This window comes from Lycium barbarum, chromosome 4 (genome assembly GCF_019175385.1).
Source record: "Lycium barbarum isolate Lr01 chromosome 4, ASM1917538v2, whole genome shotgun sequence".
In the NCBI taxonomy this organism is placed as follows: domain Eukaryota; kingdom Viridiplantae; phylum Streptophyta; class Magnoliopsida; order Solanales; family Solanaceae; genus Lycium; species Lycium barbarum.
In genome coordinates this window covers 131,202,020-131,228,900 of record NC_083340.1, presented here as the reverse complement: position 1 = coordinate 131,228,900, position 26,881 = coordinate 131,202,020, and the positions used below count along the sequence as shown (strand labels likewise).

The window sequence follows — 26,881 nt, the reverse complement described above, 5'->3', positions numbered from 1 at the left end:
AGTAGATTTTATAATAAATTCCTAAAATATTATCTACTTAAATTGTAAATGAATTTTAAATTATAATTTAGAAAATGTTACATTAACAACATACCCAGTGAAATTCCATAATATGGTGTTTGGGGAGGGTAGAGTGTATGCAAACCTTACTTCTACCTTGAAAGATAAAGAGGTTGTTTCCGAAAGATCCTCGACTCAAGAGAACATAAACTATATAGAATAAGAGAGAAATGAAACACAAACATACACGCACATATGTAATATAAAGATAACAAGCATAAAATATAGCGTTAGATTTGTGATAACTTCGTAAAGTTATTTATTTATAATGTTAATTAATGAACTTAAATAAAAAAAAATTGTAATAAGATATAAAAAATTATTTAAACTATAGGCAAATTACCTAGCTTAGAAAATAAAGTATTATATAGATGTAGGATCGTAAATGTTAAGGGTAAAGTTAAGACATTTCATCGAATAAGGGGATATGGGAGAATGTCCATTGTTAAAAAAATAAAGAAGAGTTAGATTTTTAAAGCAAAGTGAGAGACATAAATTATTTTTACCCATTTATTTATTAATAGCATTGGCATGTATATTCAGTGGCGGAGCCACACTATGCCGAGGGTGTTCATCCGAACCCCCTCGGCGGAAAAAAATTCTGTTTTTATAAGGTTAAAATTATTTTTTATGTATATATATTAGATGTTGAACCCCCTTAGGCTTCTTCGTATGTTTACTTTTTTATATTTTGAACCCCTCAGCGGAAATCCTGGCTCTGCCACTGTGTATATTATTATTTTATTTAAAGCTAACTGCAGTTAAAATTCAGTCTCATACTTACTGTATGTTTATCAAACAAAAAATAAGGAAAATCAATAGCTTTACTTCTTCATTTATGGATGGGGATATTGGGAGAAAAATTGTACTATTTAGCCTCTGTGTACCACATCGGATACAAAAGATAGCGCTCCTTTGTTTATAGTGAGCAAATGCGGGAGCGTTACCCTTCAGTGAAAGTTGGCTGGCTATTTTTAAGGGTCAGTAATGATGATTTGCATTATACGAAAATTGAGGTAAATTTGGGATTTGTTGAGTGGGTACAATAGCCAGTAGTGACTGAAAGCGTGCGTTTGTGTCATCATTATTATAATTAAATAGATGATAAATAATAAATGGACTGGGGGCTAATATGGAAAAGAGAGCTAATTTCAAAAGAATTAAAACATAAATATTGAATTAAGAACAAAATAATTAATCCCTTTTCTTCCACCTTTTTTTGGCCAACAATTCGTTAGGAAATTACTTGCGGATTATTCCCCAAGAAAATCGGTAAGAAAAATCCTTCCTTTCACGATTTTTTACCAAAAATTTCTTGCAAACTTTTGTATTTTTGGCAAGAAAATCCATAGATATTTTATATGTGGTTCTAAAATCCCCATCTAATTTATCTGGGGATTTTAAAATCCGCAGATAATAATTACCCACGAAGGTATTTCCTTCGGATTTTTTGTTGTAGGAAAATCCGCAGTAAACAAGGTTACCTGCGAATTTTCATAAATAAACTACAGAAAAAAACCCCATGTAATTCACACTTTTCTAGAAGTGATTGTAGGTATCTTAAATTGTCAAAGTGTGTTTGTTGGAAGTGTGTTTCCGCAAGCTTTTGAGTGTTACATTAGGCTAGAGTTAGTCTAGATGTATTAGTGGTCCTTGGCTAGAGTTGGTCAAGTGGAGGTGCTTGCAATCAGAGTATTGCAAGTGTGGAGGGACTACGGGGGTTAGTTCCTAGGTTGCAAGAGCGTTATTGTAAGGGTGAGGGATTATGAGAGTTAATTCCTAGCTTACGATAGAGTTGTAACTTGAAGTTGCTCGTATAGTAGAGTTGAAATCCTACTGGGGTAGGTCGTGGTTTTTAATCCCTTGAGCAAGAGTTTTCCACGATAAAATCGTGTGTCCTTTACATACTGCATTGCATAAGGGAATTAGTACACAACCAGGTCCTTCCATATTGTTTGGTGGATGCACAGCCTATAACAGAAGGGGAGGAGAAGGTTAGGATGGTGCTGGCGTTGTGGTGGCGGGTGGTGGTTTATGGTAGAGGAACTGTTCGAAGGAAGGAGAAGGAAGAAGAAACCAAAAAAAAAAAACAAAAAAAAAAATAGTAAAACAGTAAAATTTAAGCCCTTCAAGTGCCTGTTTTGTGTGAAAATCACACAACTTGCCAACTCAACGAAAAGTGTCTAAATGACACAGTCTGACCCTAGCACAGATGTCTAAATGGAACAAGGTTTAGTTGAGGTGTCTAAGTGAAAAAAAATTGTCAACCAGATGCGTTTCCCGATGGGTTCAGTCTTAAATTTAGTAAACAAACTTGTGTTGCATGTATTTACTTTCTATCATTATTATTGTTTTTTCCCTACAAAAGATTAAAGAAAACGTTGGGAAAAGCTAAGTTGTTTTCACATTAAGGAAAGACTTTAGGGAAAAGTACAGTCAAATACGATTCGGCCATCTAGTTTACAAAATATGTATATAGTGTATAGATAATGTATGCTTTATATTAAATATACATATATTATACATACCTATATACAACATATATAGCCGAGAGACACATTTAAGTCTACACATATCTAAAATTAAATCACTACTCCCTCCGTCCTATATTATTTGGCCACATTACTAAAAATATATGTCCCAAATTACTTGTTCATTTACAAAATCAAGATACAATTAATTAAATCTCTCTCATCTTGCCCTTAGTATTAAATGTTCTTGAAAATAGTCAATATTGATTTGAATGTATTTATTAGAGAGATAGGGGTAAGGTAGTAAAATATATCTTTTATTTATGATTTCTTAAGGGGCATGCAAAAGAGAAAGTGGCCAAAGTAATATGGGAAGGAGGGAGTACTATTGGTATTTTTCATTTTAGGAGGTAAAGAGTGGGTTTTATTAAGTGGAATCATTGGTACTGTTCGACTTACTTACATTTTTTTATCATATTTATCGATTTCTTATACTGTTATTACTCTCAAAAATATGTGACCTAAGCCAGATATGTAGACTTAAATATCACTTTCGACTACAAAGATGGCATCTTTTCTTGAATTCTTGTCACATTTCTTTCTTTCATGAAATTGTACATCTTATCCCACCTTGAATTCTTATCCTCTAGCAACAAACCAAGTGCAAATTGGGTACCTTTAGTGGAGATTGCTATTTGCAAATTGGGTACCTTTAGTGGTGGTTGCTATTTTGAGCTTCAACGGCTGGAATAAGCCTGAGAAGCTGGAGATCATTTGACGCAAGAAAAAGAAATTTTAACAAAAGCATAACATCATTAAAAGAGTTAAAATAGCAATTGTGCATTCAACACCTCAGACATACACATATATATACACGGTTTCCAACCAGTGGCGGAGCCACACTATGCCAAGGGTGTTCATCCGAACCCCCTCAGCAGAAAAAAACACTTAAACTATGGCCAAAGTTGCTATAACACACCTAAACTTTGTGGGGGTCCTATGACCCCCCTAGACTTATTTTTTACGTATTATTTGTGCTTTTATATAGACAAAGTCACCCAAACTCAAACGAGTGTATGCACGCGCTCCCTAAAAAGTTAAAATCAGATAGGTCTTTTTCATTTCTCCCCTTTACAAAATTTCAAACACAAATAAACTCTCCACCTCCCACTCAATTTCTACCCAAATCAGACGTGTAATCAACCCAATCATATCTACTTTGAATTCACTTTTCATTTTTTTCGATATTATATAGGATTTGTGGAGGAAGAAAATGGGTTGAATGTGTGTGTGTGTGTGTTAATGGAGGAAGAAAATGAGTTGAATGTGTATATGTGTGTTAATGGAGGAAGAAAATGAGTTGAATGTGTATATGTGTGTTAATGGAGGAAGAAAATGAGTTGAATGTGCGTGTGTTAATGGAGGAAGAGGAAGAAAATGGGTTGAATGTGTGTGTTAATGGAGGAAGAGGAAGAAAATGGGTTGAATGTGTGTGTGCTAATAGAGGAAGAAAATGGGTTGATGGATTTCTTGAAATGAAGAAGAAGAAGAAGAAGAAGAAGAAGAAGAAGAAGGGTTAGTGATGAAGAAGACAAAATTAATTGAGGGTTTAATGGTTAATTAGAGGTTAATTAGTATAAATATAATTAATAAAAGAAAAATCAAATGAAAAAAAGAAAGGAAAAGTGGAACTGACGTGGCGTCGATGTGGCGGAGAGTGTGCAACTGGGCATCAAATTTTTTTTTGCCACATTAGTCAAAAAATGGTACAAAAATACATAAAAAAAAATAAGGCCAGGGGGATAATAGGTCGCCCGGTTGGGTGCGTCATAATTAATCCGAATATACGTTGGGAGGGTATTTATGTATTTTCCCAAAAATAATAAAAGGTTCTATGGTCTTTTACTCCTTCCGTCTCATTTTTATTGTCACTTTAGCTTTTTCTTACGTCCATTATTTTTTTTAGTAATTAACAGTATATTATTAACAACCAAAAGTGAATATCTACAAACTGCAGCAGATTAACTCAACCTGCTTGATATCTATCGTTTAGTCTCTCAGCCCACCTCTAGCCTATCAAACACTGATTCTCATTATTTGTACAAAGTAAATTGCTTGGAACTGCTAGAAAACTATAAGCTATCAAAATTTACATCTGCTTATAAGTAAAACTTGAGTATATCCTTCAGCCCTGATGTTGCATAGACACGCAATTCTCCTAGCTAGGAGCCTAGGACCTCCAGTGGAGGATCCAAAATTTTCATCTAGGGGGTTCGGAAAAAATAACAAAATGTTGTCCTTGGGAATCGAACCTATGACACTAGAGATAATTTTGAACATCGTGAACCGCTTGAGCTAACCTTTTGCTTTTCTTTAGGGTATTCAAAATTTAATATATATGTACATAAACACAAAAAATCTATCCTATATATACGTTGTAATTTTTTACCGAGGGTGTTCACTCACCCTCTAAATCCACCCCTGGACCTCTCCATCTGTTGCTTTATGTTCAAAGATCCTTGCATTCCTCTCCAACCAGATTTCAAGTGTGAACTCTGCATAAACCAATTCTTGATAAACTTTGCCAGGTGCGATCTACCTTTGGTTTTTCATTATAAAGCATTGATTTTTTTTTAATTCATTAAGACAACGATAAATACAAAATGTAATTTACTAAGTTACCCTGTTTAATAAAGGTAGAATGATTTTTGCTCTAATATATTGTGCATACTTCTTTAATGTTAGGAGTATATTTGGAAATAATTGTCACTTTAGTAAGAGTTTCAAAACTAAAGTTGGCTATTATTCCCAATTATACCTTTAATATTAAAGAAGAATGTACAGCATTTAAGAGGAAATAATCAATCTACATTACACAAGGATAAATTTGTATTTGTAAATCATACTTTGCACGTATTATTTTCTTAACAAACATGAAACGAGCTAAAGCGGTTATTAAAATGGGACGGATTACATTGCGCAATAAATATCAATCGACAAAAATAATCATGAAGATAAGTTTCTTCCTCTCGAGCCTAAAGAAGCAATTTGACTGAGTTTGGATGGAAATGAGGATGTTCTAAAGGAGATAATTGGATCCCACACGAAAATTCTGTAAAAATCACAATTTATATTGGATTTTGAAAAAATTTGAGATTTATTTTTAGGGGAAAAAAACACAAATGACCATTTGGCCAAACTATTGACAACTGGATGGCATAAGAAGCGTAAAAGACATTTTTTTTAGCCTTTTTAAAACAATTTCATTTTCAGCCTTTTTTCAACTAATTTCAGCATATGCATAGAAATTGTATCGTTGTTGTATAGAAAATGTATCGTTGTTGTATATAATATGTATCCCTTCAGTATGTGTTTAGAAAATGTATCATTGTTGTATAATTTCTGTTTAATAAATGTATAATCAATGTGTACTTACTAATTATATACATCTTATACATGTTTTGGGATATCTTTTGAAGGTTCAATATGAATATCATTGTTGTATAATTTTTGTTTAATAAATGTATAATCAATGTGTACTTATTAATTATACACATCTTATACATGTTTTGGGATATCTTTTGAAGGTTCAATATGATTTTTTTTCATGACCTTTAGTGGCGATTTTTTGATCTTTTATGGCGACTAAAAGTATGATTTTTGTTGTGTATGAATGTGTTGTTGGGCTAGCACCTGGGAATAGTTTGGGCTGAAAAGTCAAATAGCGGTATTAAGTCCAAACATGGGCCAAACAAATTCCTAATGGATAGGTAGCGTCCCTTTCCCTTATTTTTATATGGGAAAGTCACGCAAATTCAACTTTTTGAAATGGTAATTAAAAAGATTGCAACTACTTTCTAAAAATTACATAAATACAACTTATTCAAAAATTTTAATTTTTAATTACAAAAATACAACTTTTTACATTCCTAAAATATCAATAATTCTTAAGTTTAGGAGTTACTACCATTTAATGCATATCCACTTTTACTTTCTCTTTCTTCTCTCCCCCCCCCCCCCCCCCCAACACCCCAATCTATGAAAAGGGCATGAAAGAGAATATAATTTTTCAAATAAACAAAACAAAATCAACTTCAAATCTCATACTCCATCTACCGTTTTAAAAAGATTATTTTTCTTTCGTTTCCTCCTCTTTATTCTTCTTTTTTTATTTTCACTTGATGACTGATGCAATTATTTTTCTGTAACTAAAAGAAATTATTTGAATATATTAATATTAAGAAAAATACATGAAAAGATATGGTCTATGGTATATGGTGTAAGAAAAGTACATAAAAATATACATAAAAAAGTATATAGTATATTCAAAATTGACAAACTTAACTGAAAAGATGATAACAAAATATTTGTGGTATAATAGTAGAAATTAGTATATTATATATAGTATATAATATATATAATGATACCTTTTGTGTATATAGTATATAATATTACTAAATACCTAAGATATGAATATATTACTATACGTGACAACCAATTCTACTCTACAATAACATATATATATATATATATACAAGTTACATGAGGTATATTAGTTAAATGTGGTGACTTAAGCTTAGTTTTAAACGAAATTAAGGCAAAAAACTAAATTCATTAATTGAACCTCAAGAATCAATTTAGTTCTTTATATATATTATATGCTTAAAAATATTAATTCATATATATAGTTTATGCTTAAAAATATTAATTCTAAGTTAAAATTTCTTTATAGTACTTTTTGTATTTTTAATATCTAAATTTTAATTTAGAATATTAAGTCTAATTCAATTTAGCTTTAAAATTTAGTCAAATTGACTCTGAGAAAATAAAAAATGCTACATAAACTAAAACGGGAGCAAGAGTAATTAGTAAGATTCTAATAAATGCTCTGGTTGAAAAAGATAATGTGGCTCCATAGCTGCCTAAATTTTGCTAGTATATAATGACAAATGATGTAAACGATAATCTAATAGTCCTTTTAGTTCATATTATCTTGTGTTTTTAGCTTGGACGCACCCTTTAAAAAATCACTTATCCCTAGAAAATAAGAAACGTTTCATTAAATTATCTTAATTAGATAGAATTAATATAATTTGTTGGTTATGTAAAAATTTATTTATCTAAATAATCATAAATTTGGTAGGAAAAAAAACTATTAATACCTCCTCGATCATATAAAGAAATATTTATTCGAACTAAATATAAGAGCTAAAAATACAAATATAGTATGAATGGAGGGAAATAAAGGGCAAGAAAAGATTAACAAAATATTACTACAATTCAATATATACACCAATTACATAGGTCCAGATAGAAATGGACTTAAGAGAAAAACAAATGAGCCCAAAAAATGAAAATAGGCAAGCCAAAGACAAAGCAAAGCCAAGTGTAATAACATCATAGGATCAAAATTCTTGTGAGGACTACAAAAAGTTCTAATTCTCCCTTATATATAGTAGTAATATAATAGATACAGTAATATACTAGTTCATGAATTAACTTTTTTTTTTTTTGCTAAAATTCATGAATTAACTTGCTAGTATATTGTGCTGGAGCTTTTTTAGGTAAGCAATTATTGTGTTTTTATATGCATTTAATTATGTTATCACTAGTATAGAGTATCTATTTATTTTTAGCGTTTTATTCATAACAATAGTCTCCTAGTTTTTAGCTTTAAGTTGCATAATTTGTAATATCGAAATTAGTTGTATATTACATAATTAACTCTTATATATCTTGTATTTATGAAAGTTATACTATACAATAGTTCAACAAAGCCCACAATAATTAAAAATATAAAAAAGGAAAGGTTCATTACTTTTCATATCAATGAAAAACATAAACAGCCGATAACTAATAAATAACTTTCCAAGGGCAATCCGCATGAATGCCCTTATTTCGGGATGGTCTTTAATTTTTGTCCCTCAAATTGTTGGTCTTTAATTTTTTTTCCTTCGGCTAAAAAAGTGGCCGAAAATACCCTGAGATTTGGGTTCGAACTCCAACAGAGTAAAGAAAAACATAACTCGCAAGACAAGATTTCATAGCAAATTATGCCTATTTGGGTTAAAATTATGCCTTAAGGCATCGTTCGGTAGGACTTAAGTTATCCTACGGAACTATGCCTTAAGGTATAGTCTCTATATATAAGTATGCTTTTTATTTCTTGTCTGGCATAAATCTGTAGGATACTACAGAAGTTATGCCTAAGGCATAACTTTACCCCGAATAGGCACAGTCTCTATGAAAATCCTGCCTTGCGAAATTGATCTTTTTTTACTTTGCTGGGGTTCGAACCTGAATCTCTGGTTTTGTAGACGCGCGAATATTAAAGGTACTTTGGCCCATAAATTTTCATTAAATGAAAAGTAGGGACAAAAATTAAAGACCACCGATTTGAGAGGAAAACATTAAAGACCAATCCATATGAAGGGTAATCCGCGTAATTTTTTGACTTTCCAAACCTGTAGCCCAACAAAAAAGGGCTAGTACCAATTATTTCCGTTTGAACAAAAAAAACTGGAGATCTTCATACCCGACTTTGCACTGATCTCCAAAATAAAGCTGAACACTGGTGGTAGTTTAGAATACAGTTTGAAAATGTTATTTTTGGAGGGATATTTAGAGAAGGTCACAGAAAATAGTTGTTATGATACTCAGGTAAAGTAAAACTTACGACAAGCCTCACTACTAAATTATAAACATAAAAAAGCGCTAATAGTAGCTAAACTTATGGGATACCAAAAGTAGATGTTGAAATAAATTGCCTACTTGTTGTCAAGCTTATTAAGGATAAGGACATACTCCCTCCGGATAAAAAAAAGAGTTCACTTAGCCTTTTTTTTTTGGATAAAAAAAAGAGTCCACTTAGTAAATCAAGAAAGAATTAACCTTATTTTTTCAAATTTGCCCCTATTAAGTGTTATATGATCAAATCCCAATGCTTATTTAATTAGGGGCAGTTTAGTCAAATTACCTATTTTTGTCTAGGAGTTAGTATTTTTTTAAGTGGTGTGTAAATAGCTAAGTGAACTTTTTTTTTTTGATCCGGAGGGAGTATAACATATCCTCTTTACTTCTTAAGGCTATTATTGAAAACTGTAGATATTTGTTGAATGTCAACAAGACAGGTATTAAGCACATCTGAAAGCAGGCAAACCAAGATACTAACTTTTTGGCAAACAACCCCTACTAAATAGTACTGCATCATACATAATAAATGAAAAGGAGGTTGCATTTTCGATTTAGTTCTTTGTATCTGCTGTTTTTCATGGTATTATGGTTTATGCTTTCTTCGGTAGGTGAATGCTTTCAGATGGGCAACATAATAAAATTTTGCGTGAAAATTGAGAGAAATAAAAATCACAATGAAATTTCGTGCAAAACATAAAAAAATATTGCATGACAAAGTGAAAAGAAAAATTCACAATGAAATTTCGCGCTAAAAACATAAGATATCGTACAAAATATAGAACAAATTTTCTGGTTTTCACCTGAGATTTCATTTTGAATTTTTCTTTACAATTTTTCGCATGATATTATATTTTTCAATTTTTTGCATGAAATTTTATTATTTTCGCACTTTTTGCATACTTCATGCGATTTTTTTTTGGTTTTCGGGTGAAAATTCATTGTGAATTTTCTTTTAAAAATTTCACGCGAAATTTATTATATTCGCATTTTTTCCAATACTTTGCCCGAAATTTTATGGTTTTCATGCAAAATTTCATTGTGAATTTTTCTTTTCAACGTATCGTGCAATCTTTCTATTATTTTTTTTTGCGCAAAATTTTATTATTTCACACTTTTTTCTCTACTTTGCGTGAAATTTCATTGTGAATTTTTCTTTTCAATTTTTCGCGCAATATTTTTCCATGTTTTGCTCGAAATTTCATTATGATATTTTTTTTTTCAAATTTTCGTACAAAATTTTATTATGTTGCCCACCTGAAAGCATTCACGTACCGAAGAAAGCTTAAACCATAACATTATGAAAAATAGCAGATACAAAAAAGTAAATTCAAATTGCAACCACCTGTACGGATATTTTCAGTTACTCAACGGTACATTCTTGCTTATCTAGATTTTAAGAACTTGATACCACCAGTATATTTCTTCGTCAAAGGATTATCTTTCTGGGTTCTCAGGTTAATTATCACTAATTTAAGTAAATGATTTGTTTTTTTGTTTTTTTCTGCATTTGTTAATTCACCCTTTATAATGATTTAAACTTGGGATTTTTACACTCTATACCAATTAGAGTAAAATAATTATCCGATTTAGCCAATGTTTTTTTACCCGCTCCAGCCCGCGGAGAGGCCACCGGAAAGGTCGACGGAAAGACTGACGGAACACAAATGTGTTGAAGATGAAAGTATTGAGAACTATGGTGGCCTCTGAACCTTCGAGCCTCATAATCTGCTTTCCAGCGAAGTTGAAAACTAAAAATATAGCCAGTTGGAAGATACCTTGTCTGATTATAATTCTTCTCACCATCTTGGGAATCAAACTCACTGCCCTTCCAACAGGATCGGATGTCCACCGGAGAGGTCGTCTCCATAAACACCTCTTATGTATAAACACCTCTTGTATAAATTTATATAGTAAACGTGTGTATAAACATTTCTTATAAATTATTACACACTTTTATACAAAGTTGATTTGTTGTCTACAATAGGTGTATAATGTTGTATAGCGTGAAAAAGTGACTATGCGGAATAAAAATAAAAATATGACTATATGAATATAATTTCTTATGCTGGATAGTACATTATTGAAATTTCCCCAAAAACTTTATATGTGGTTTTGTTAATTCACCCTTTAAAAGAATTTGTTAAATATGATATTTCATAGAAATAATTAATTAACAGAATTTAATTTTAGAAAAGGGCAGATTTGTCAAGCTGTATACTTCCTCAGTCTCAATTTTATGACAATTTTCGTTTTTCGAAATTCAAATTATGTTAACTTTGGCTAATATTTTAAAATATATTTTTCTATCATATTGACATGAGAAAAATTAAGATTTACCGTACTTTTCCTATTGTTTTTGTACATGGAAATCTTAATTTTAAAATATTGAGTTGATTCAGTCCAATTTAGCTTCAAGGATTAGTCAAATTGACACTTAATAAATCAAAAGTCACATAAAGTAGGATAGAAGGAAAATAAATTTTTGCATTTCTTGTATAGGATATACCCATTCGGTCCATTTTCGTTGTCGTGCTTACTAAAAATAATTGGTCCCAAATAGTAACGGTCATTTTAGAAAATCAAGATAAGTAATTATTATTTTCCACCTTTAATCTTACCCAATATATATGGAGAGAGATTAATGTGGCGAAAAAGAGAGTAGCATTGATTGAGATCAAATAATATGTAAATAAATAAATAAGGATAAGCTAGTCAAATTACTCTTTTAGCTAATCCCTCGGTCCCAATTTAAGTGTCTTATTTTTCTTTTTGTTCTGTTCCATAAAAAGTGTCTCTTTATATATTTAGTACTCCATCTGTCCCAATTTATGTGATACATGTTCCTTTTTAGTTTGTCCCAAAAAGAATGATACATTTTTATATTTAGAAATAATTTAACTTAAAACTTTCCCCTTTGCCCTTAATGAAATAATTTAGAGTCACACAAATATCTATGACTTGTTTCAGACCACAAGTTTCAAAAGTTTTTTTTTTTCTTAAACTTCGCGTCAAGTCAAACTGTATCACATAAATTGGGACGAAGGGAGTAGTTTTTCAATTTCAATATTCTACATGGAAAGTTTAAGACTACAAGATTTAACGGATTACACACACCATTAATTTAAGACCACAAGATTAAAAAATCTTCCTTTATTTTTTAAGATCTGTGCCCAGCTAAACTAATACACTTAGTAGATGTTTGGCCATGAAAACCAAATATTTTTCACTTTATTTGGTATTTTGGAGTTGGAGTTGAAGATTGAGTTGTGTTTGGTTATAGTTTTTGCAAAAAATATTTGGTTGTTTGAATGTATTAAAAGTTAAAAAAGTTGAAACAAGTTTTTTGGTGTTTTTCAAATTCCAAATTATATTTGAAATTTCTATGGCCAAACGTTGATTTACAAATAAAGCGAAAACGTTTTCCGGAAAAAAGTGAAAAATTTTCATGGCCAAACGGGCCCTTAAATTAAAACGGACAGCATAATATTTTTTTGGAGGAGCGTGCAAAAATCGGATGGAGTATCATGTATATGTGCAATTAGAAATGTGACTAGATGGTTGAAGTCCGTGCCTTGCCCTACATGGAGATATATTTTTTTTCCTTTTTTGTTATAAAATTTACAATATGATCTATCCATTTGGATAATGGGCTTCAGGGAATAAATTGTGCCGGCAACAATGTCTAAAATAAGCTTTGAGTTCAAAAGTATGCTTTGCTAGAATGCTACTTAAAAATATAACAATCTTATCATATAGAAAAACTTAGCAGTAAATTTAATCAACCTCTCTTTTTTCCCCAAGCTAGTACAACCTTTCTGTCACTTCTGTTCAGCCTCATCTCCATCTTTTTTTATAACATCTTCCATATCTTCAGATTTATCATCTTCCGCAGCCTCACCAGTAAACCATGACAGTACATGAGGAATTATTTTGTCATCATATTTGTAATCCCAACAACAAATAATGATGCATAAACAAAAACTGAATTTCCTTGGACAAAGAGGAAAGTAAAAGTGAATTAATACCAAAGTAAGCATCCCAACAACGAAGAAATCAGCAGCAGACCCAATCTAAAGGGGATTTTCCAACAAAGACTATATTTGGCCCACTATGCAGATCTCAAACTGTAAGCATGCAGCTTGATTAGGGTTAAAAAAATGACAATAATGTGTATTTCACGTGTTGAGTCGCACATCCAATTATTAAGCATCTTTCTTTCGAATGAATTTGCATCTAGATCTTGTACCTTGCAGTGATTAACGAAGTTGACTCGTTAGCCAACAAATATTCTTCTATCCAATATGAAGAGTGCTTTTTGAAGGTCAGCCAACCTTGCAAGAAGTGAACGAACAAAATTACCATCTAAACGAACAAAATTACCTTCTAAACGAACAAAAATTACCTTCAGAGCTAAATTCTTATGAACTGGTGCTAAACCATGAAAGTATTTAGGGTCCTCTCCGATATCAATCTTCACCCAAGATATGATTTAGTTGCTTCACATTTCATACACTAAATAGATGAAAAACTAAGAAACTATTTTTTTTGGTTAGAATGACACATATAGCTAACATATCATGTTTCCATAATAGTTAGGTGAAGAATTGATCGCAGCATACTGATAATCAACTGTAAAATCTTTGCATACAAACATATTACCCAACACCAGGCCACAAATGACAAGTACAACCCGGAGGTACAGAACCTTTTCCATGGCTTTCAACCTATAATAGCCAAAACCAGAAAACTGAACTTTTCTTAGGAAACAAGAGAACTGTATAGTCTAACCTTGAATGGAACAGAAATATCTCATTACAGTAAAAAGGATTGATTAAATCCCACAGGTTTTAAGTCAATGGTCAAGGCTATTATGATTGAAGCACACTCTTGTATCTTTGTAGTTAATCTTACCACCAGACTAAAAAAGGTAATAAATTGTAATAAAAATCTAGTCAAATTATGAAGATTTTGTCTTGTCAAAGCAAGGTAAATACAAATATGCTTTATAGTCGCACTATAGCAAAATATGCTTTCTATTTCAGGTGAACAAAGGCAACATAACCGATAACATGATTTACTGTTGGTACTTCCCAATTTCCAAGAACCAAGAAGTTCCTACTGGAAGCGCAGTCAAATTCCGGGCACACCAATTCAGCAAAGCTAAGACAAAATATTTGACTTCTGCTCAAAGCATTATAAAAGATCTTAAAGGGCTATGTGCTTCAGTTGCTCTGGTTAAAGCAATTTTGCTTTCCCCTTTTCCCTACAATATATATTGGCAAGGAAAAGGGCCAAAGCATACAAGAAATCAGCAGGTTTAAGCTGATATACGACTCACATGTTGAAGTTCTCTCTCTCTTTTTTTTTTTTTACTAAAAAACAAACACAATATACATAGGAGTAATGTAATATCATTTATGTAATTGCAGATATTGTGAATCAGTACCTGCTATAGCCATTATAAATTCTTGTTTTTCATTTCATAAAGATAAAAGAAAGTTCATTTATATCCTTCATTCAAATTCCGAACGTTAAGTCAAGCCAAAAAATCAACTTTTTCAGTTAAGTAACACAAGCACATATAAGAAACCTTTTACGAAGGAGATAAAAATATACATTTAATGGTGTACGTTATCAAAACTCTTGGAAAATCTGCCATTTATTGGTTTGTGCTCACAAGAATAGGTTAATTTCCATAATCAACAATTCTTGCAAGAGTCGTGGAAGACGAAGAGGGAAGATAACTTTTCACTGACAAAGTTTCAAGAATGGTACCTTGAGGAGGAAAAAAGTATTGGTGATATGCTTGAAACAACTTAATAGTAAACATTTTTCTTTTCTCTGTTTTTTACGGGTGAATTTTTTCTTTTCTCTTTTTACGGATGTGTAATGGAGATTTACTTGTTTTTACATGCATCTTTCATAGTTTCGGGAATTCTGTTTGGGTGATCTTTTTCTCTTGTTGGTCTTTTTGGTTTGTGGCTTCACACGACTGTGGAAGAAACTAGTGGAATTATGGGTTGTGAAAGGGAGAAATATATATTCCTCCGTTTCTTTATGTGAACCTTTTCTGAATACGAGGGTCAACCTTTATAACTTTGACCTTAAATTTTGACATAGATTTTTCAAGTTTGTAAAAATAAAATTTATATATTTAGAAACTACATTAAAAATACTATAAGTCAAGATAATTTATAATTCAAATAATTTAGAAATAATGTAAGAAAAATGTGGTCAAAGTACCATCTCGTAGACTCCCCAAATAGTAATAGGTTCACATAAATTAAAACAGCGGGAGTATGACAATTCCCCAGTTATTATGAGGGTTTTTTCTGTTGATGATCATGACACAATTTGTTCGAAGCTGCTGGATATGCTAAGCAAATGACATTATCAGAGTATCTTGTTTCTTACACAAATTATTTTGGACTCTGATGAGTTGGTTTACAGGTGCGAATAAATGGAAGAGCTTTCTGAATATATATCTAGGTTGATGCCTAATGAAAATATCTGCTTTGGAAGTTGTTTTTCGTTTCATTCTGAAAAGAAAAACAATCTTTTTTTTCTTTTAGGTAAAGAAAAGGAAAACTCTTTTTCATTCCTTTATACTAATTCTGTTCTGATTCAACTTTCTTAAGGAGAATATTAGTTGTTCTTTTTATCAGTCGGAGAATTTTAGATCTTAACTCCGAGGAAAAGGTGAATGAACCATATCAGGAGAACAAAGTAAGTTCCGGTGGATTACACTTCCCTATTTTGAAATCTTTGAATATGGCATAAGCCGGTCAACACTGCTCGCACTTGAACTTCTGTCTCTGAATTTTCAATATACCATCGTCTTTTTAACTAACCAAGAACTTAACTGAGGGAATAGAAGCAATGAAATGATCGTTTGGTACCTGAAAGGCTGAAACAGAACATCACCAGAAAGTAATTTTACGTCTTGAGCACTATAGCTGAGTAAATATTTAAGATAAATAAGTTGAGACAGAGGCTGTTGCACAAGTTGAGAAGAATATATTCCTGTATATTAGCCTTTCAAGTTGAAGAGAGTAAATATTTAAGATAAACAAGTAAACTGATGAAAATTAGCTACTGCTTTCATCAATACTGAATAACAAACCTTCTTACTTTTTCCACCTTCCAATTCTTTGCTTACATCAATTTATTCTAGTTGAGACAGGGGCTGTTGCACAAGTTGAGGAGAAGAACATTTCACCAAATTATTTTAATCTATTAGGCTAGGAGAATCAGACTTCCTGTATATTTCCCTTGTAAGAAAATCAGAAACTTACTTGAATAGATGAGGGTCCAAGAAAAAAATAAAATTAACATTTTCCCAACTATAAAGAATTTCTCAGAGGACATATCCATGTTTTTTCTTGATGAGTTTGACAACTATTTTGGCCTCTAAGAACCATTCACAATACATTTAATAAGATCTCATAGAGAGAATTAACTGATGCAGTAAGAAAGTATCTCACGTATATGCCTCCAATGCTTTTATAGCAATATACTCCCTTTGGGACAACTAAAGTATTCTTTTTTTTTTGTCAATAGTTCTTGTTATTCCATTTGGACTCCATTAACCCTAAAAGGCATAAAATAGAAAAGTTTTGCCAACCAAATTACCTCGACACAATGAGGCATATTACTCTTGAAAAGCTGCATCTATATCACATTTCCCCTAAATGACACAATCTCATAAGTAATATATGCCATTCATAACTTCAGAAGCACAACAAAGTAATTATTTGAAACCATTTCCAGTATCGCTAGACAGTGAACAACTATTGGCGGAGACCCTACAAAATGTTTAGTAGTTCCACAGTTCCCTCAGGGTCAAGGTGATAGAAGAATTTGTACGATGTGCGTATTAATTTCTTCTGTTCACAGAAGATGCAATATCTTTAAAAATTGGAATTCTCATATGAAAATAGCTTTGAGTTGGGGTACTTATTCATTAAGAGGCAGCTCATTGTTGTTTGTGCATTACCAGAGTTTTAGAATTGTCATCAAGCTACAAATATTATCACAAAGGATTATTAATCCTCAAGTTTCTTCAGCAGGATTTGGTTGATGAAACAAATTTTGTATCAACCAGATATCCCTTTCTTCTTCTTTTTGTTTACTTAATTCTTTTAATCTCTAACTTATCCAATAAGAATCATCTTAATCTTTATGCATTAACATATTGGTCATGTTTTTTTTATTGGCAATATCTCTGTTATAGCATGATAACTCAACCAAACAGTTATGAAAACTATATTACCTTTAACAACCCAGTAACCATTATCGAATCACTTATAAAATCTGTCATTTTGGTGCTACAAATTAAAAGACAATGTAGTTCCTGTACACTTTCATCGAACTTGAAGTCTCAAAAGTAGAGCCGTAGAAGTTACAATAGTTATCCAATATTAAAGGCTTTCAAAATATTTAGCTCCTCGAAAAAGATACACGAGCCATATAAATTAAATTGATAACATTAGTGTTGTGTAACTTCCTCCTTAATTAAAGAGAATAGATTACTCTATGTATGGAATGTCGATTTTTCAAGTCTTCTTACAAAAATTTGAGCCATAAGCACCTTCCTCCTTCATGGTCTTTTATAGAAACATCTCAACAAACAAAACAAGTCCACCTTTAACTCTCTTAAAAAAGATTAATAAACACAAACTTCATAAAAGAATGATAAATGCATAAAGATGCTAAGGTTAAACTTAAATGCATATAGTAAAACATCTTTTAATCATCCAAAAAGATGAGGCACCAGTGAATCAAGAGCAATTTGAATGCTCAACAATATTCTTCCAACGATTCTTCAAATTTATCCAATTGTTTAATATAAACATGGGATACAAAAGTAAGCTCAAAAAATAAATTTTATCACCTTATTTTCATGGTACCTGAAGGGCAAAATGGTGGTAATCTGATGACATAACTGTTGGAATTTTAAAGAGAAAATAAAAGGAATTGGCAAAAAGAAAAAGTACTCTTCTTTCTTCTTAAAAGAAAAAAAAGATACTTTTCTTAAAAAGTACTTTTCTTAAAGAATACATTTCTTTACGAAACAATGCAACTCTTCCCTAAAGGTTGCATCATTTCAGGTTGAAGGATTAAAACATCCCTATAAATAGATGAAATCCTGAAAATATTTCTATCATAAGAAATACTCAAAAAACCAGAATTCTTCCTTAAGAAAAACTGCATAAGTTTAGTGACTGCAGCATTATTCTTGTGTGTTCAGAGACTTGATTTCATTATTTCTTAGCTTTGCTTCATTCTATCCCGGAAAGTATTTGTGAGGGACAAATAATTCTCTTTGGAAAGTGTTCCAAATAAGGTATACGACTTGAAGCATATCCAGATTTCTCACCACAAACACACTATTTTCTAACAATCAAAGAGAATTATTTAAGACATTTACTTCATGATCCCTTGAAGTTTTGCTCGTTCGCGCTCTTTTAAAGAGCATAGACTGCTGCAGTTGGTGAAGAAAAGTATAGGCTTTTGCAACGATTGCCTAAGAAAAGTGATGCCATAATTTGTCATCAAAGCACCAATATTTGGCACATCAAAGAAATTATCTTTGTCAATTCAAGATTTGTACGAGTGTAGCAGTAAAAGGTATGATGAAAAGGCGCGTGTCCATTGAAATTTTGTACTTAAGGCAACAACAAATTGAGTTCCCTACGATAAAAGGAATCACATCAAAAGCAACTAGTGAATCAAGATGAAAGCAGCAAATATCGGGTTCTACTTTCTTAACTTCACTCATTATTATTTATGAATTTCTACATTTTTCTCTGTGAAAAGAAAAAAAAAATGCTTTCTGCAAAAAGAAAAAGTACTTTTCTTTCTGCAAAAGGAAAAACTGCTTTTTGATTTTTGTGAAATTTAATTTCATAAATATTAGGGTGGATGGATTGTACGCAGCCTTACCTTGGCGTAACTGATAAAGTTGCTGTCATGTGACCAAGAGGTCACGGGTTCGAGCCGTGAAAACAGTCTCTTGCAGAAATGCAAGGTAAGGCTGCGTACAATAAACCCTTGTGGTCCGACCCTTCCCCGGACTCCGCACATAGCGGGAGCTTAGTGCACCGAGCTGCCCTTTTTAGGGTGGATGGCTCACTTGTGATGATCATGAAATGCATTCTGAAGAAGCTTAGGAATAACATATTTGATATGCTTATTATAAATTTGTTATTCTGCGCCAAAAATAAATAAATTATCATGTTATAACCATGTTGCATAAATACCATTTGAATTTTACTTTCAAGTTGTGGGATGATATATGTATAGGAAATCCTTTATTTGATGGATATTTATACTTGAAAGTTGCTAGAATATTTTGAAATTCAAAGAAACGATAATTTTGCATTTATTGAAGGATGAAGTTTCTGTTTACTTGCTTGTCTCTAATTTTTCACTATGACACTCATCTTTCGGACATGTTAATTTCATAGAATGAGGGATATGTCTAAATATGGCTTGATACTGATAATGAATATGGATAGTGAAAAATGTAAAACTTGCATGTTAACAAAGATCACAAGGAAATCCTTTTCAAGTATTGAGAGAAGTACTAAGTTGCTTGAATTAATTCATAGTGACTTAGGTGATTTTCATAGTACTCCTACAATTGGAGGAAAGAAATATGTTATTACATTCATTGATGATTACTCTAGATTTTGCAAAGTTTATCTAGTAAATTCTAAAGATGAAGCACTGGAAAATTTAAAATTTACAAGACTGTGGTTGAATTGCAATGTCAATCTTCCATTAAGTGTCTAAGGACCGATAGGGGAGGAAAATATTATAATCCCACCATTTCTAAAAAGCACTAGTATTGTGCATCAAGTAACGGAACCATATACACCACAACAAAATGGTATAGCCGAACGGAAAAATCAGGTCTTAACGGAAATAGTTAATTCTTTATTATCTAACTCAGGCCTAAGTCACGGTTATTGGGGTGAAGCCATGTTATGGATTGTTATACTCTTAATAGGGCTCCTAATAAAAGAAATTCAATAGCCCCATATGAACTTTGGAATAAAAGACAACCAAATTTGAGTCATCTCAAAGTTTAGGGATGTAGGGCTATAATTAAAGTCTAGAAACCTTAAAGGAAAAAGTTGGATGAAAGAGGAATTGAATGCATCTTTATAGGATATGTTGAAAATAGCAAAGCCTATAGGTTTTTGGTCATTGAACCAAATGATTCATACTCGGTTAATACCGTCCTTGAATCAAGAGATGCGATTTTTGATGAAACTTGATTTGTATCAATTCCTAGACCAAAAGATATTGTTCCAAGTGATCCAAATTCTTCTACTTCACAACCATTAATCTTTCAAGATAATGAAAATCAAGATGACATTGTTGAAATACGGAGTAAGAGAGTTAGAAAAGAAAAGACATATGGAGATGACTTCTACATCTATTTAGTAGAACGTTCAATTGATAAAATTGAAAATGAAATTCCTTATTGTTATAATATATGGAAAATGATCCCACTACATTTAGTGAGGCCATGCAATCTCTGGATGCACCGTTATGGAAGGAGGCTATCCAAGATGAGATAGATTCCATTATGAAAAATAATACTTGGATCCTAACAGAAGTTAAAAGTAGACGGTACCGTGGATAAATACAAGGATCGCTTTGTAGTTAGGGGTTTTACCCAAAAGCACGACGCTCATGACTAATTTGATACTTATGCCCCCGTGGCTAAAATAGCCACAATAAGGCTGCTTATTGCACCAGCCTCCATTTACAATCTAGTAATTCACCAAATGGATGTCAAAACTGCGTTTTTGAATGGTGAATTGGAAGAGGAAGTCTATATGAGACAACCGGAGGGATTTGTAATTGAAGGATAAGAGAAGAAAGTTTGCAAACTTGTAAAATCATTGTATGGGCTAAAACATGCCCCTAAGCAATGGCATCAAAAATTTGATGAAGTAATTTTATCTAATGGCTTTAAAATCAATGAATCAGACAAGTGTGTTTACTCAAAATTTAAAAACGAAAAAGGAGTTTTCATTTGCTTGTATGTAGATGATATGTTGATCTTTGGGACCGACATAGAACAGGTCGAGACCACCAAAAGATTTCTATCTGCTCAGTTCTCTATGAAAGATATGGGAGAAGCAGATGTCATTCTTGGTATAAGAATTATTAGAAATGGTGGGGGTTTTACCTTAACACAATCTCATTATATCGAGAAAGTGTTAAAGAAATTCAATCATTTTGATTGTAATCCTGTTTCTACACTGTATGATCCATGTTTTAAATTGGAAAGAAATGGCGGAAGGCCAATTTCTCAACTTGAGTATGCTAAGTTGATCGGGTGCTTGACGTACGCTATGACTAGTACGAGACCCGACATTGCGTATGCAGTGGGTAAGTTGAGTAGACATACTTGCAATCCGAGTGAGCATCATTGGCATGCCATAAGAAGAGTACTAAAGTATCTCAAGAAAACGCTAGATTATGGCATCTATTACAGTGGTGATCCCGCTATACTAGAAGGGTATTCGGATGCAAGATGGATCACTGATCAAGAGGATTATTCCTCAACAAGTGGATGGGTATACCTGTTTGGTGGGGGTGCTATATCTTAGGGATCTAAGAAGCAAACGTGTCTTACTGATTCAACTATGGCTGCAGAATTTGTAGCCTTGTCATCCGCTTTTAAAGAAGGGGAATGGTTGAGAAATTTGCTTTTTGATATTCCATTATGGACTAAGCCCATGCCACCGATTTCTATCCATTGTGATAGTGAGGCCACCTTAGCCTGAGCGTACAGTCATATATATAACGAAAAGTCTAGGCATGTAAGCCTTAGACACAATTATATAAATCAATTAATTAAAGATGGAGTGATCATGGTTGACTATGTACGTTCACTTAATAATCTTGCGGATCCATTAACTAAGGGATTGACAAGGAACTTGGTGTTGAGAACATCAAGGGGGATGGGGTTAAAACCCATAAAGAAAGACCATTAAGGGTGAAGCCTCAACTTGACGCTTAATACAACGTCCAGTCTCAAGTTCAATGAGTGACAACATTCTTTATTGGTTGATAGCACTTGGTATTACAGGCCCAAAGTAAGTGCTTTGTCCTACAATTTGTTAAAAAGAGGTTGAGTTTATAAATTCTTAATAGACCTATTGGTGGGTGCTCTTGCAGGAGCATATTAATAATGGTCTACCTATGTGGATGCGAAGTGGGCCTCTTCAAGAAGCTCGAGTTTGGTTTCTATGCATTCGCGAGAGGATTGGAACACAAGGCCTTATGGTGTTGGTTATAAAGAAATAATGTAATAGAATTCATGTGTGAGATACATCCTGTTTTACAATATGGTGGTCGGTTTAAAAAACTTGTCTTACCTGACTATTCAGTTTAATAGAAATTGTATTCCGCTAATGTAAAGTTCAATTGCTAGATACTTTATTTATGCATGGATTCACTTGTCTCTTAATTTCTAAAGGAAGTATTAGGTTGTTATTTTCACTTGAAAATAGTGGGGGATTGTTGGAATTTTCAAGAGAAAATAAAAGGAATTGGCAAAAAGAAAAAGTACTTTTCTTTCTTCTTAAAAGAAAAAAAAGATACTTTTCTTTCTGAAAGAGTACATTACTTTATGAAAGAATACAACTCTTCCCTAAAGGTTGCATCATTTCAGGTTGAAGTATTAAAACATCCCTATAAATAGATGAAATCCTGGAAATATTTCTATCATAAGAAGTACTCAAAAAACTAGAATTCTTCCTTAAGAAAAACTGCATAAGTTTAGTGACTGCAGCATTATTCTTGTGTGTTCAGAGACTTGATTTCATTATTTCTTGGCTTTGCTTCATTCTATCCCGGGAGAGTATTTACAACAACAACAACAACATACCAAGTGAAATCCCACAATATGGGGTCTGGGAAGGGTAAAGTGTACGCAGACCATACCCCTATCTCGGAAGATAGGGAGGCTGTTTCCGAAAGATCCTCGGCTCAAAAGAAATCACAACGAGAAAGGTTAGATAAGCACAAGCAGTTCAAAGCAAATGCAAATGAAACTAAAGAAAGCGAATAAGTCAAAATAGAGCAGTCTGAAAAAAGGAAGCAGTAGCTACCACAGATAAATAAGATAATCGAAGTACAAGAAACCACATATAGTAGCAAGAAACAAAGGACAATAGACTATAGATCAAAACAGCGACTACCTACTAGCCTTCTACCCTAATCTGAGTCCTCCAAAACCTCCTATCTAAGGTCATGTCCTTAGGAGAGTATTTGTGAGGGACAAATAATTCTCTTTGGAAAGTGCTTCAAATAAGATATACGACTTGAAGCATATCCAGATTTCTCACCACAAACACACAATTTTCTAACAATAACATTTGTCTTGATTCCCCTATGGATAGCAAGGAAAGAAGGCCACCCTTCATGTTTTTTGGTTCCCCGCTTTTCTTAGTTCTTCTTTCTCGATTAGGGCCAGTATTTGAACTGGTGCTCTAAATTCTCCTCTGATTCCATACAATTTCTTCCATTCTGTTTATATATAATGCTAACTGATTAACATTGGAAAATAAATATTACTAACACACTAACAAGAATAACTAAAACCCAGTACAACTTACCCAAATCAAGCAATGCAGATGAAAGAAATCGAATTTAAAATGATCGAGATCAGTTAAGAATTAATACGGTAAAGAGATAAAAACAAAGAATAATGAAATTACAGAACGGAAAACACTGACACGAACTCATCAATAAGAAAATCACAGATGGAGAGAGAGCGTAAAATTGTCAAAAGGACTAACCAACTTCGGCAGACGGAGAACAAGCAACACTTTTGCTAGCACCCTTGAAACCAACATGTTGTTACCTCAGTAATGCTGTAAATCAAAGATGACACAAGGAAAATAACTAAAAACAAAAAAAACACAAGAATTCTTCACAAGTTGTATCGCAACCACGCAAAAGAAACACATACCGAGGAAAACAAAGGGTGGCCAACGTAGGTATTTTGGTTCCTCATCTTCTTAATTAACTTTTAGATTTTGCTTATACTATACCAAATTCACCCTACATAGGAAAAGATCTAATTCACTTTCAAAATTTCATTTTACACAACTATATGACGTAGAAGAATCGAAAGGTGCACCTAGAGGTTTATTTCAAAACATACAAGTGCAAAACAGAAATTATTGACATGTACGTATAATCTTAGTAAGAAACTATCAAATTGACATGAAATTTGACGATTTTCAACCAAACTTCCATTACCAACAAATGGATGCAACCTATCAATTTCTTATTACAAACAAATGGGTGCACAAACAAAGTAAAAATGGGACAAAACAATACAATCACATCTAACTGGACTGACATTTAAAATATAAAATTCGAACTACTGCTTCATGCCTTTTAAGTATCTCTATATATGCATATGTATATAATCTTATAAAAAAAAAAATCCCCAATTCACAGGAATGTACAACTTTGCAATTGTTGAAGGCAGTTCTAATTTACCCTAAATATAACAAAAGAGAAACAAAATAATTTAGTTGTCTCAGGCATATCACCGCCGAACACCTTGGGCTCATTAGCCTACATAATTTAAAATATCACCATACATTAACGATCAGTAACCCAAAATACTATACAATTACATGCACCTAATATGGATGTGCAGATCAGATAGTGTTACTGAGGGAACAAATAAGAACTCATAAAATTGTTATTACAGAACTGCCCTTGGTATAGTTAGACATTTACGGAACTGCCCTTGATCGTACCAAGTGCTCACTCTTATTATATACCCCTTCTGTTCGAAAAAGATTGTCCTGTTTTGATTTGGCACAAAATGTAAGAAATAAAGAAAGACTTTTGAAATGTATGGTTTAAAACAAGCCTTAGATATTTGTGTAGTTGTACATTATCTCATAAAGTTAAATTATTTCTAAACAAGCCTTAGATATTTATGTAACTGTAAATCATCTCATAAAGTTAAATTATTTCTAAATATAGAGAGGCAACAATTTTTTTGAGACAAACTAAAAAGAAAGGGAGGATAATTTTTTTGGAATTGAGGGAGTAGTTAAAAACAGTTGGACATACATGATACAACCAGCCAAAGACAATATATCTTGTCAAATAAAGTGTTTGGAACTCACTAGATTCAAGTGTCGGGGAGATTCGACAATTTTGAAAGAAGAAAGTTGGATACAAAAAAAAGACTGGTAGTTGTATATTTAACAGTCAGCTCTGACAACTTGGCACTAAAAATAGTCAATTTGTTTTGACAAATAAAAGCTACAGTACCCATGTCATTGCCAATACTAGAACACACATATATATACGCATATTGTACTGAGAACAAATTGTAGCAATCTCCTAGGAATATTTGAGTAGCAATAGTAGTATTATTTATCTATTTTGTAATATCTGTACTCACATATAATCAGAGATAAATTAAAATCCCAAGCGAGTGAGTTTTTTTTTTTTTTTTTTCGTTTCATGTAATTAATTATGAGTTTGGGTGCAGAGATAATTACAGCATTTGTGCAATTATGGGCTGTTTTCTTGAGACCATGGTTACTCAGATTTGCAGTGGAGATGGCTGATTATGTAAGGGGATTCATAATATTCCACCCTTCTTCTCACCTCTCTGCATATCGTCCATATCCATATACGGTAGGCGTGCATATCTAATCCTGTCATATTAACAGTGGCGTATGCAGAATCTTTCATAGGCGGTGTTAATAGTTTTATTTTATGATGGAGGGCATGTTCAATGGTGAGAACAGAGAAGAGAAGGTGTGGCCAATGTTCATGACAAGCATTCAAGAAAGAAAAAAGAAAAAAAAAGGCAAGTTTCATGCATGAGTTGCCTTTTATCTATTGTTGCTTTTGAATAATTTCCTTGGAAAACATCTATCAATAAATTCAGTTTATATTGGTATGCGGTCGTTACATGAAAATTCGTTTCAGTTGTTGTTCTTCTTTTTAATAGACTTCTTTATAAATTGATAAACTCCCACCCCTTAAAAGTGGAGTAGTTGCCTTTACCACCAAAGGATGTGGTGGGGATGGGGTTGTTCCTCCCTGGAGGTCTCCGCTTCGAGTCTTGAGTATGGAAAAGTCCTTTGTACGGAGGGCTTCTTCCAGAAATGAGCCCTAACGGCGCGAATTCGAATATGGTTGAACTCTAATGCGGATATCTGACACCGAGACCGGGTGAAACCCCATCCCACACTCCCCCCCCCCCCCCCCCCTCCACCAAAAAAAAAAAAGAAGCAGTTTGCCTTTTAATTAGGATTTAATTATATCCACAATTCGATCATTTTAAAAGAAATTGCAGTAACTATAATTAATGCATTGACTGATAATCTTGAACAAATGGCAAATAATATCATAATATTATAAAACAAGTTCAAAGTAACAATATAAAATATTAGAAAAGCAATATAGAATAAAACAAGGTAAAGATGACTTTCTTCTTTTCTTTCAAGTAGTGCATCACATATCATATCCCTATTTACACTACTCCATAGAGAGAGGGTTACAAGATTGTCTTGAATATGACATTAACCCCTTGAGAAGGTGGGAAGAATATGTGGTTGTGGGAGATGAATGAGGGAGTAGTG

At 32.5% G+C, this 26,881-nt stretch overlaps 1 long non-coding RNA gene across 1 annotated transcript; it reads right to left on the bottom strand.

Moving 5' to 3' along the window:
- Nucleotides 1–15,558: 15,558 nt before the first annotated feature.
- On the bottom strand, nucleotides 15,559–24,460 carry LOC132638599 (uncharacterized). Its single transcript, XR_009581817.1, has 3 exons — nucleotides 24,226–24,460; nucleotides 24,053–24,127; nucleotides 15,559–16,911 (listed from the first exon to the last, which is right to left on the bottom strand). It is a non-coding gene; the product is annotated as an uncharacterized LOC132638599 (long non-coding RNA).
- Nucleotides 24,461–26,881: the final 2,421 nt, after the last annotated feature.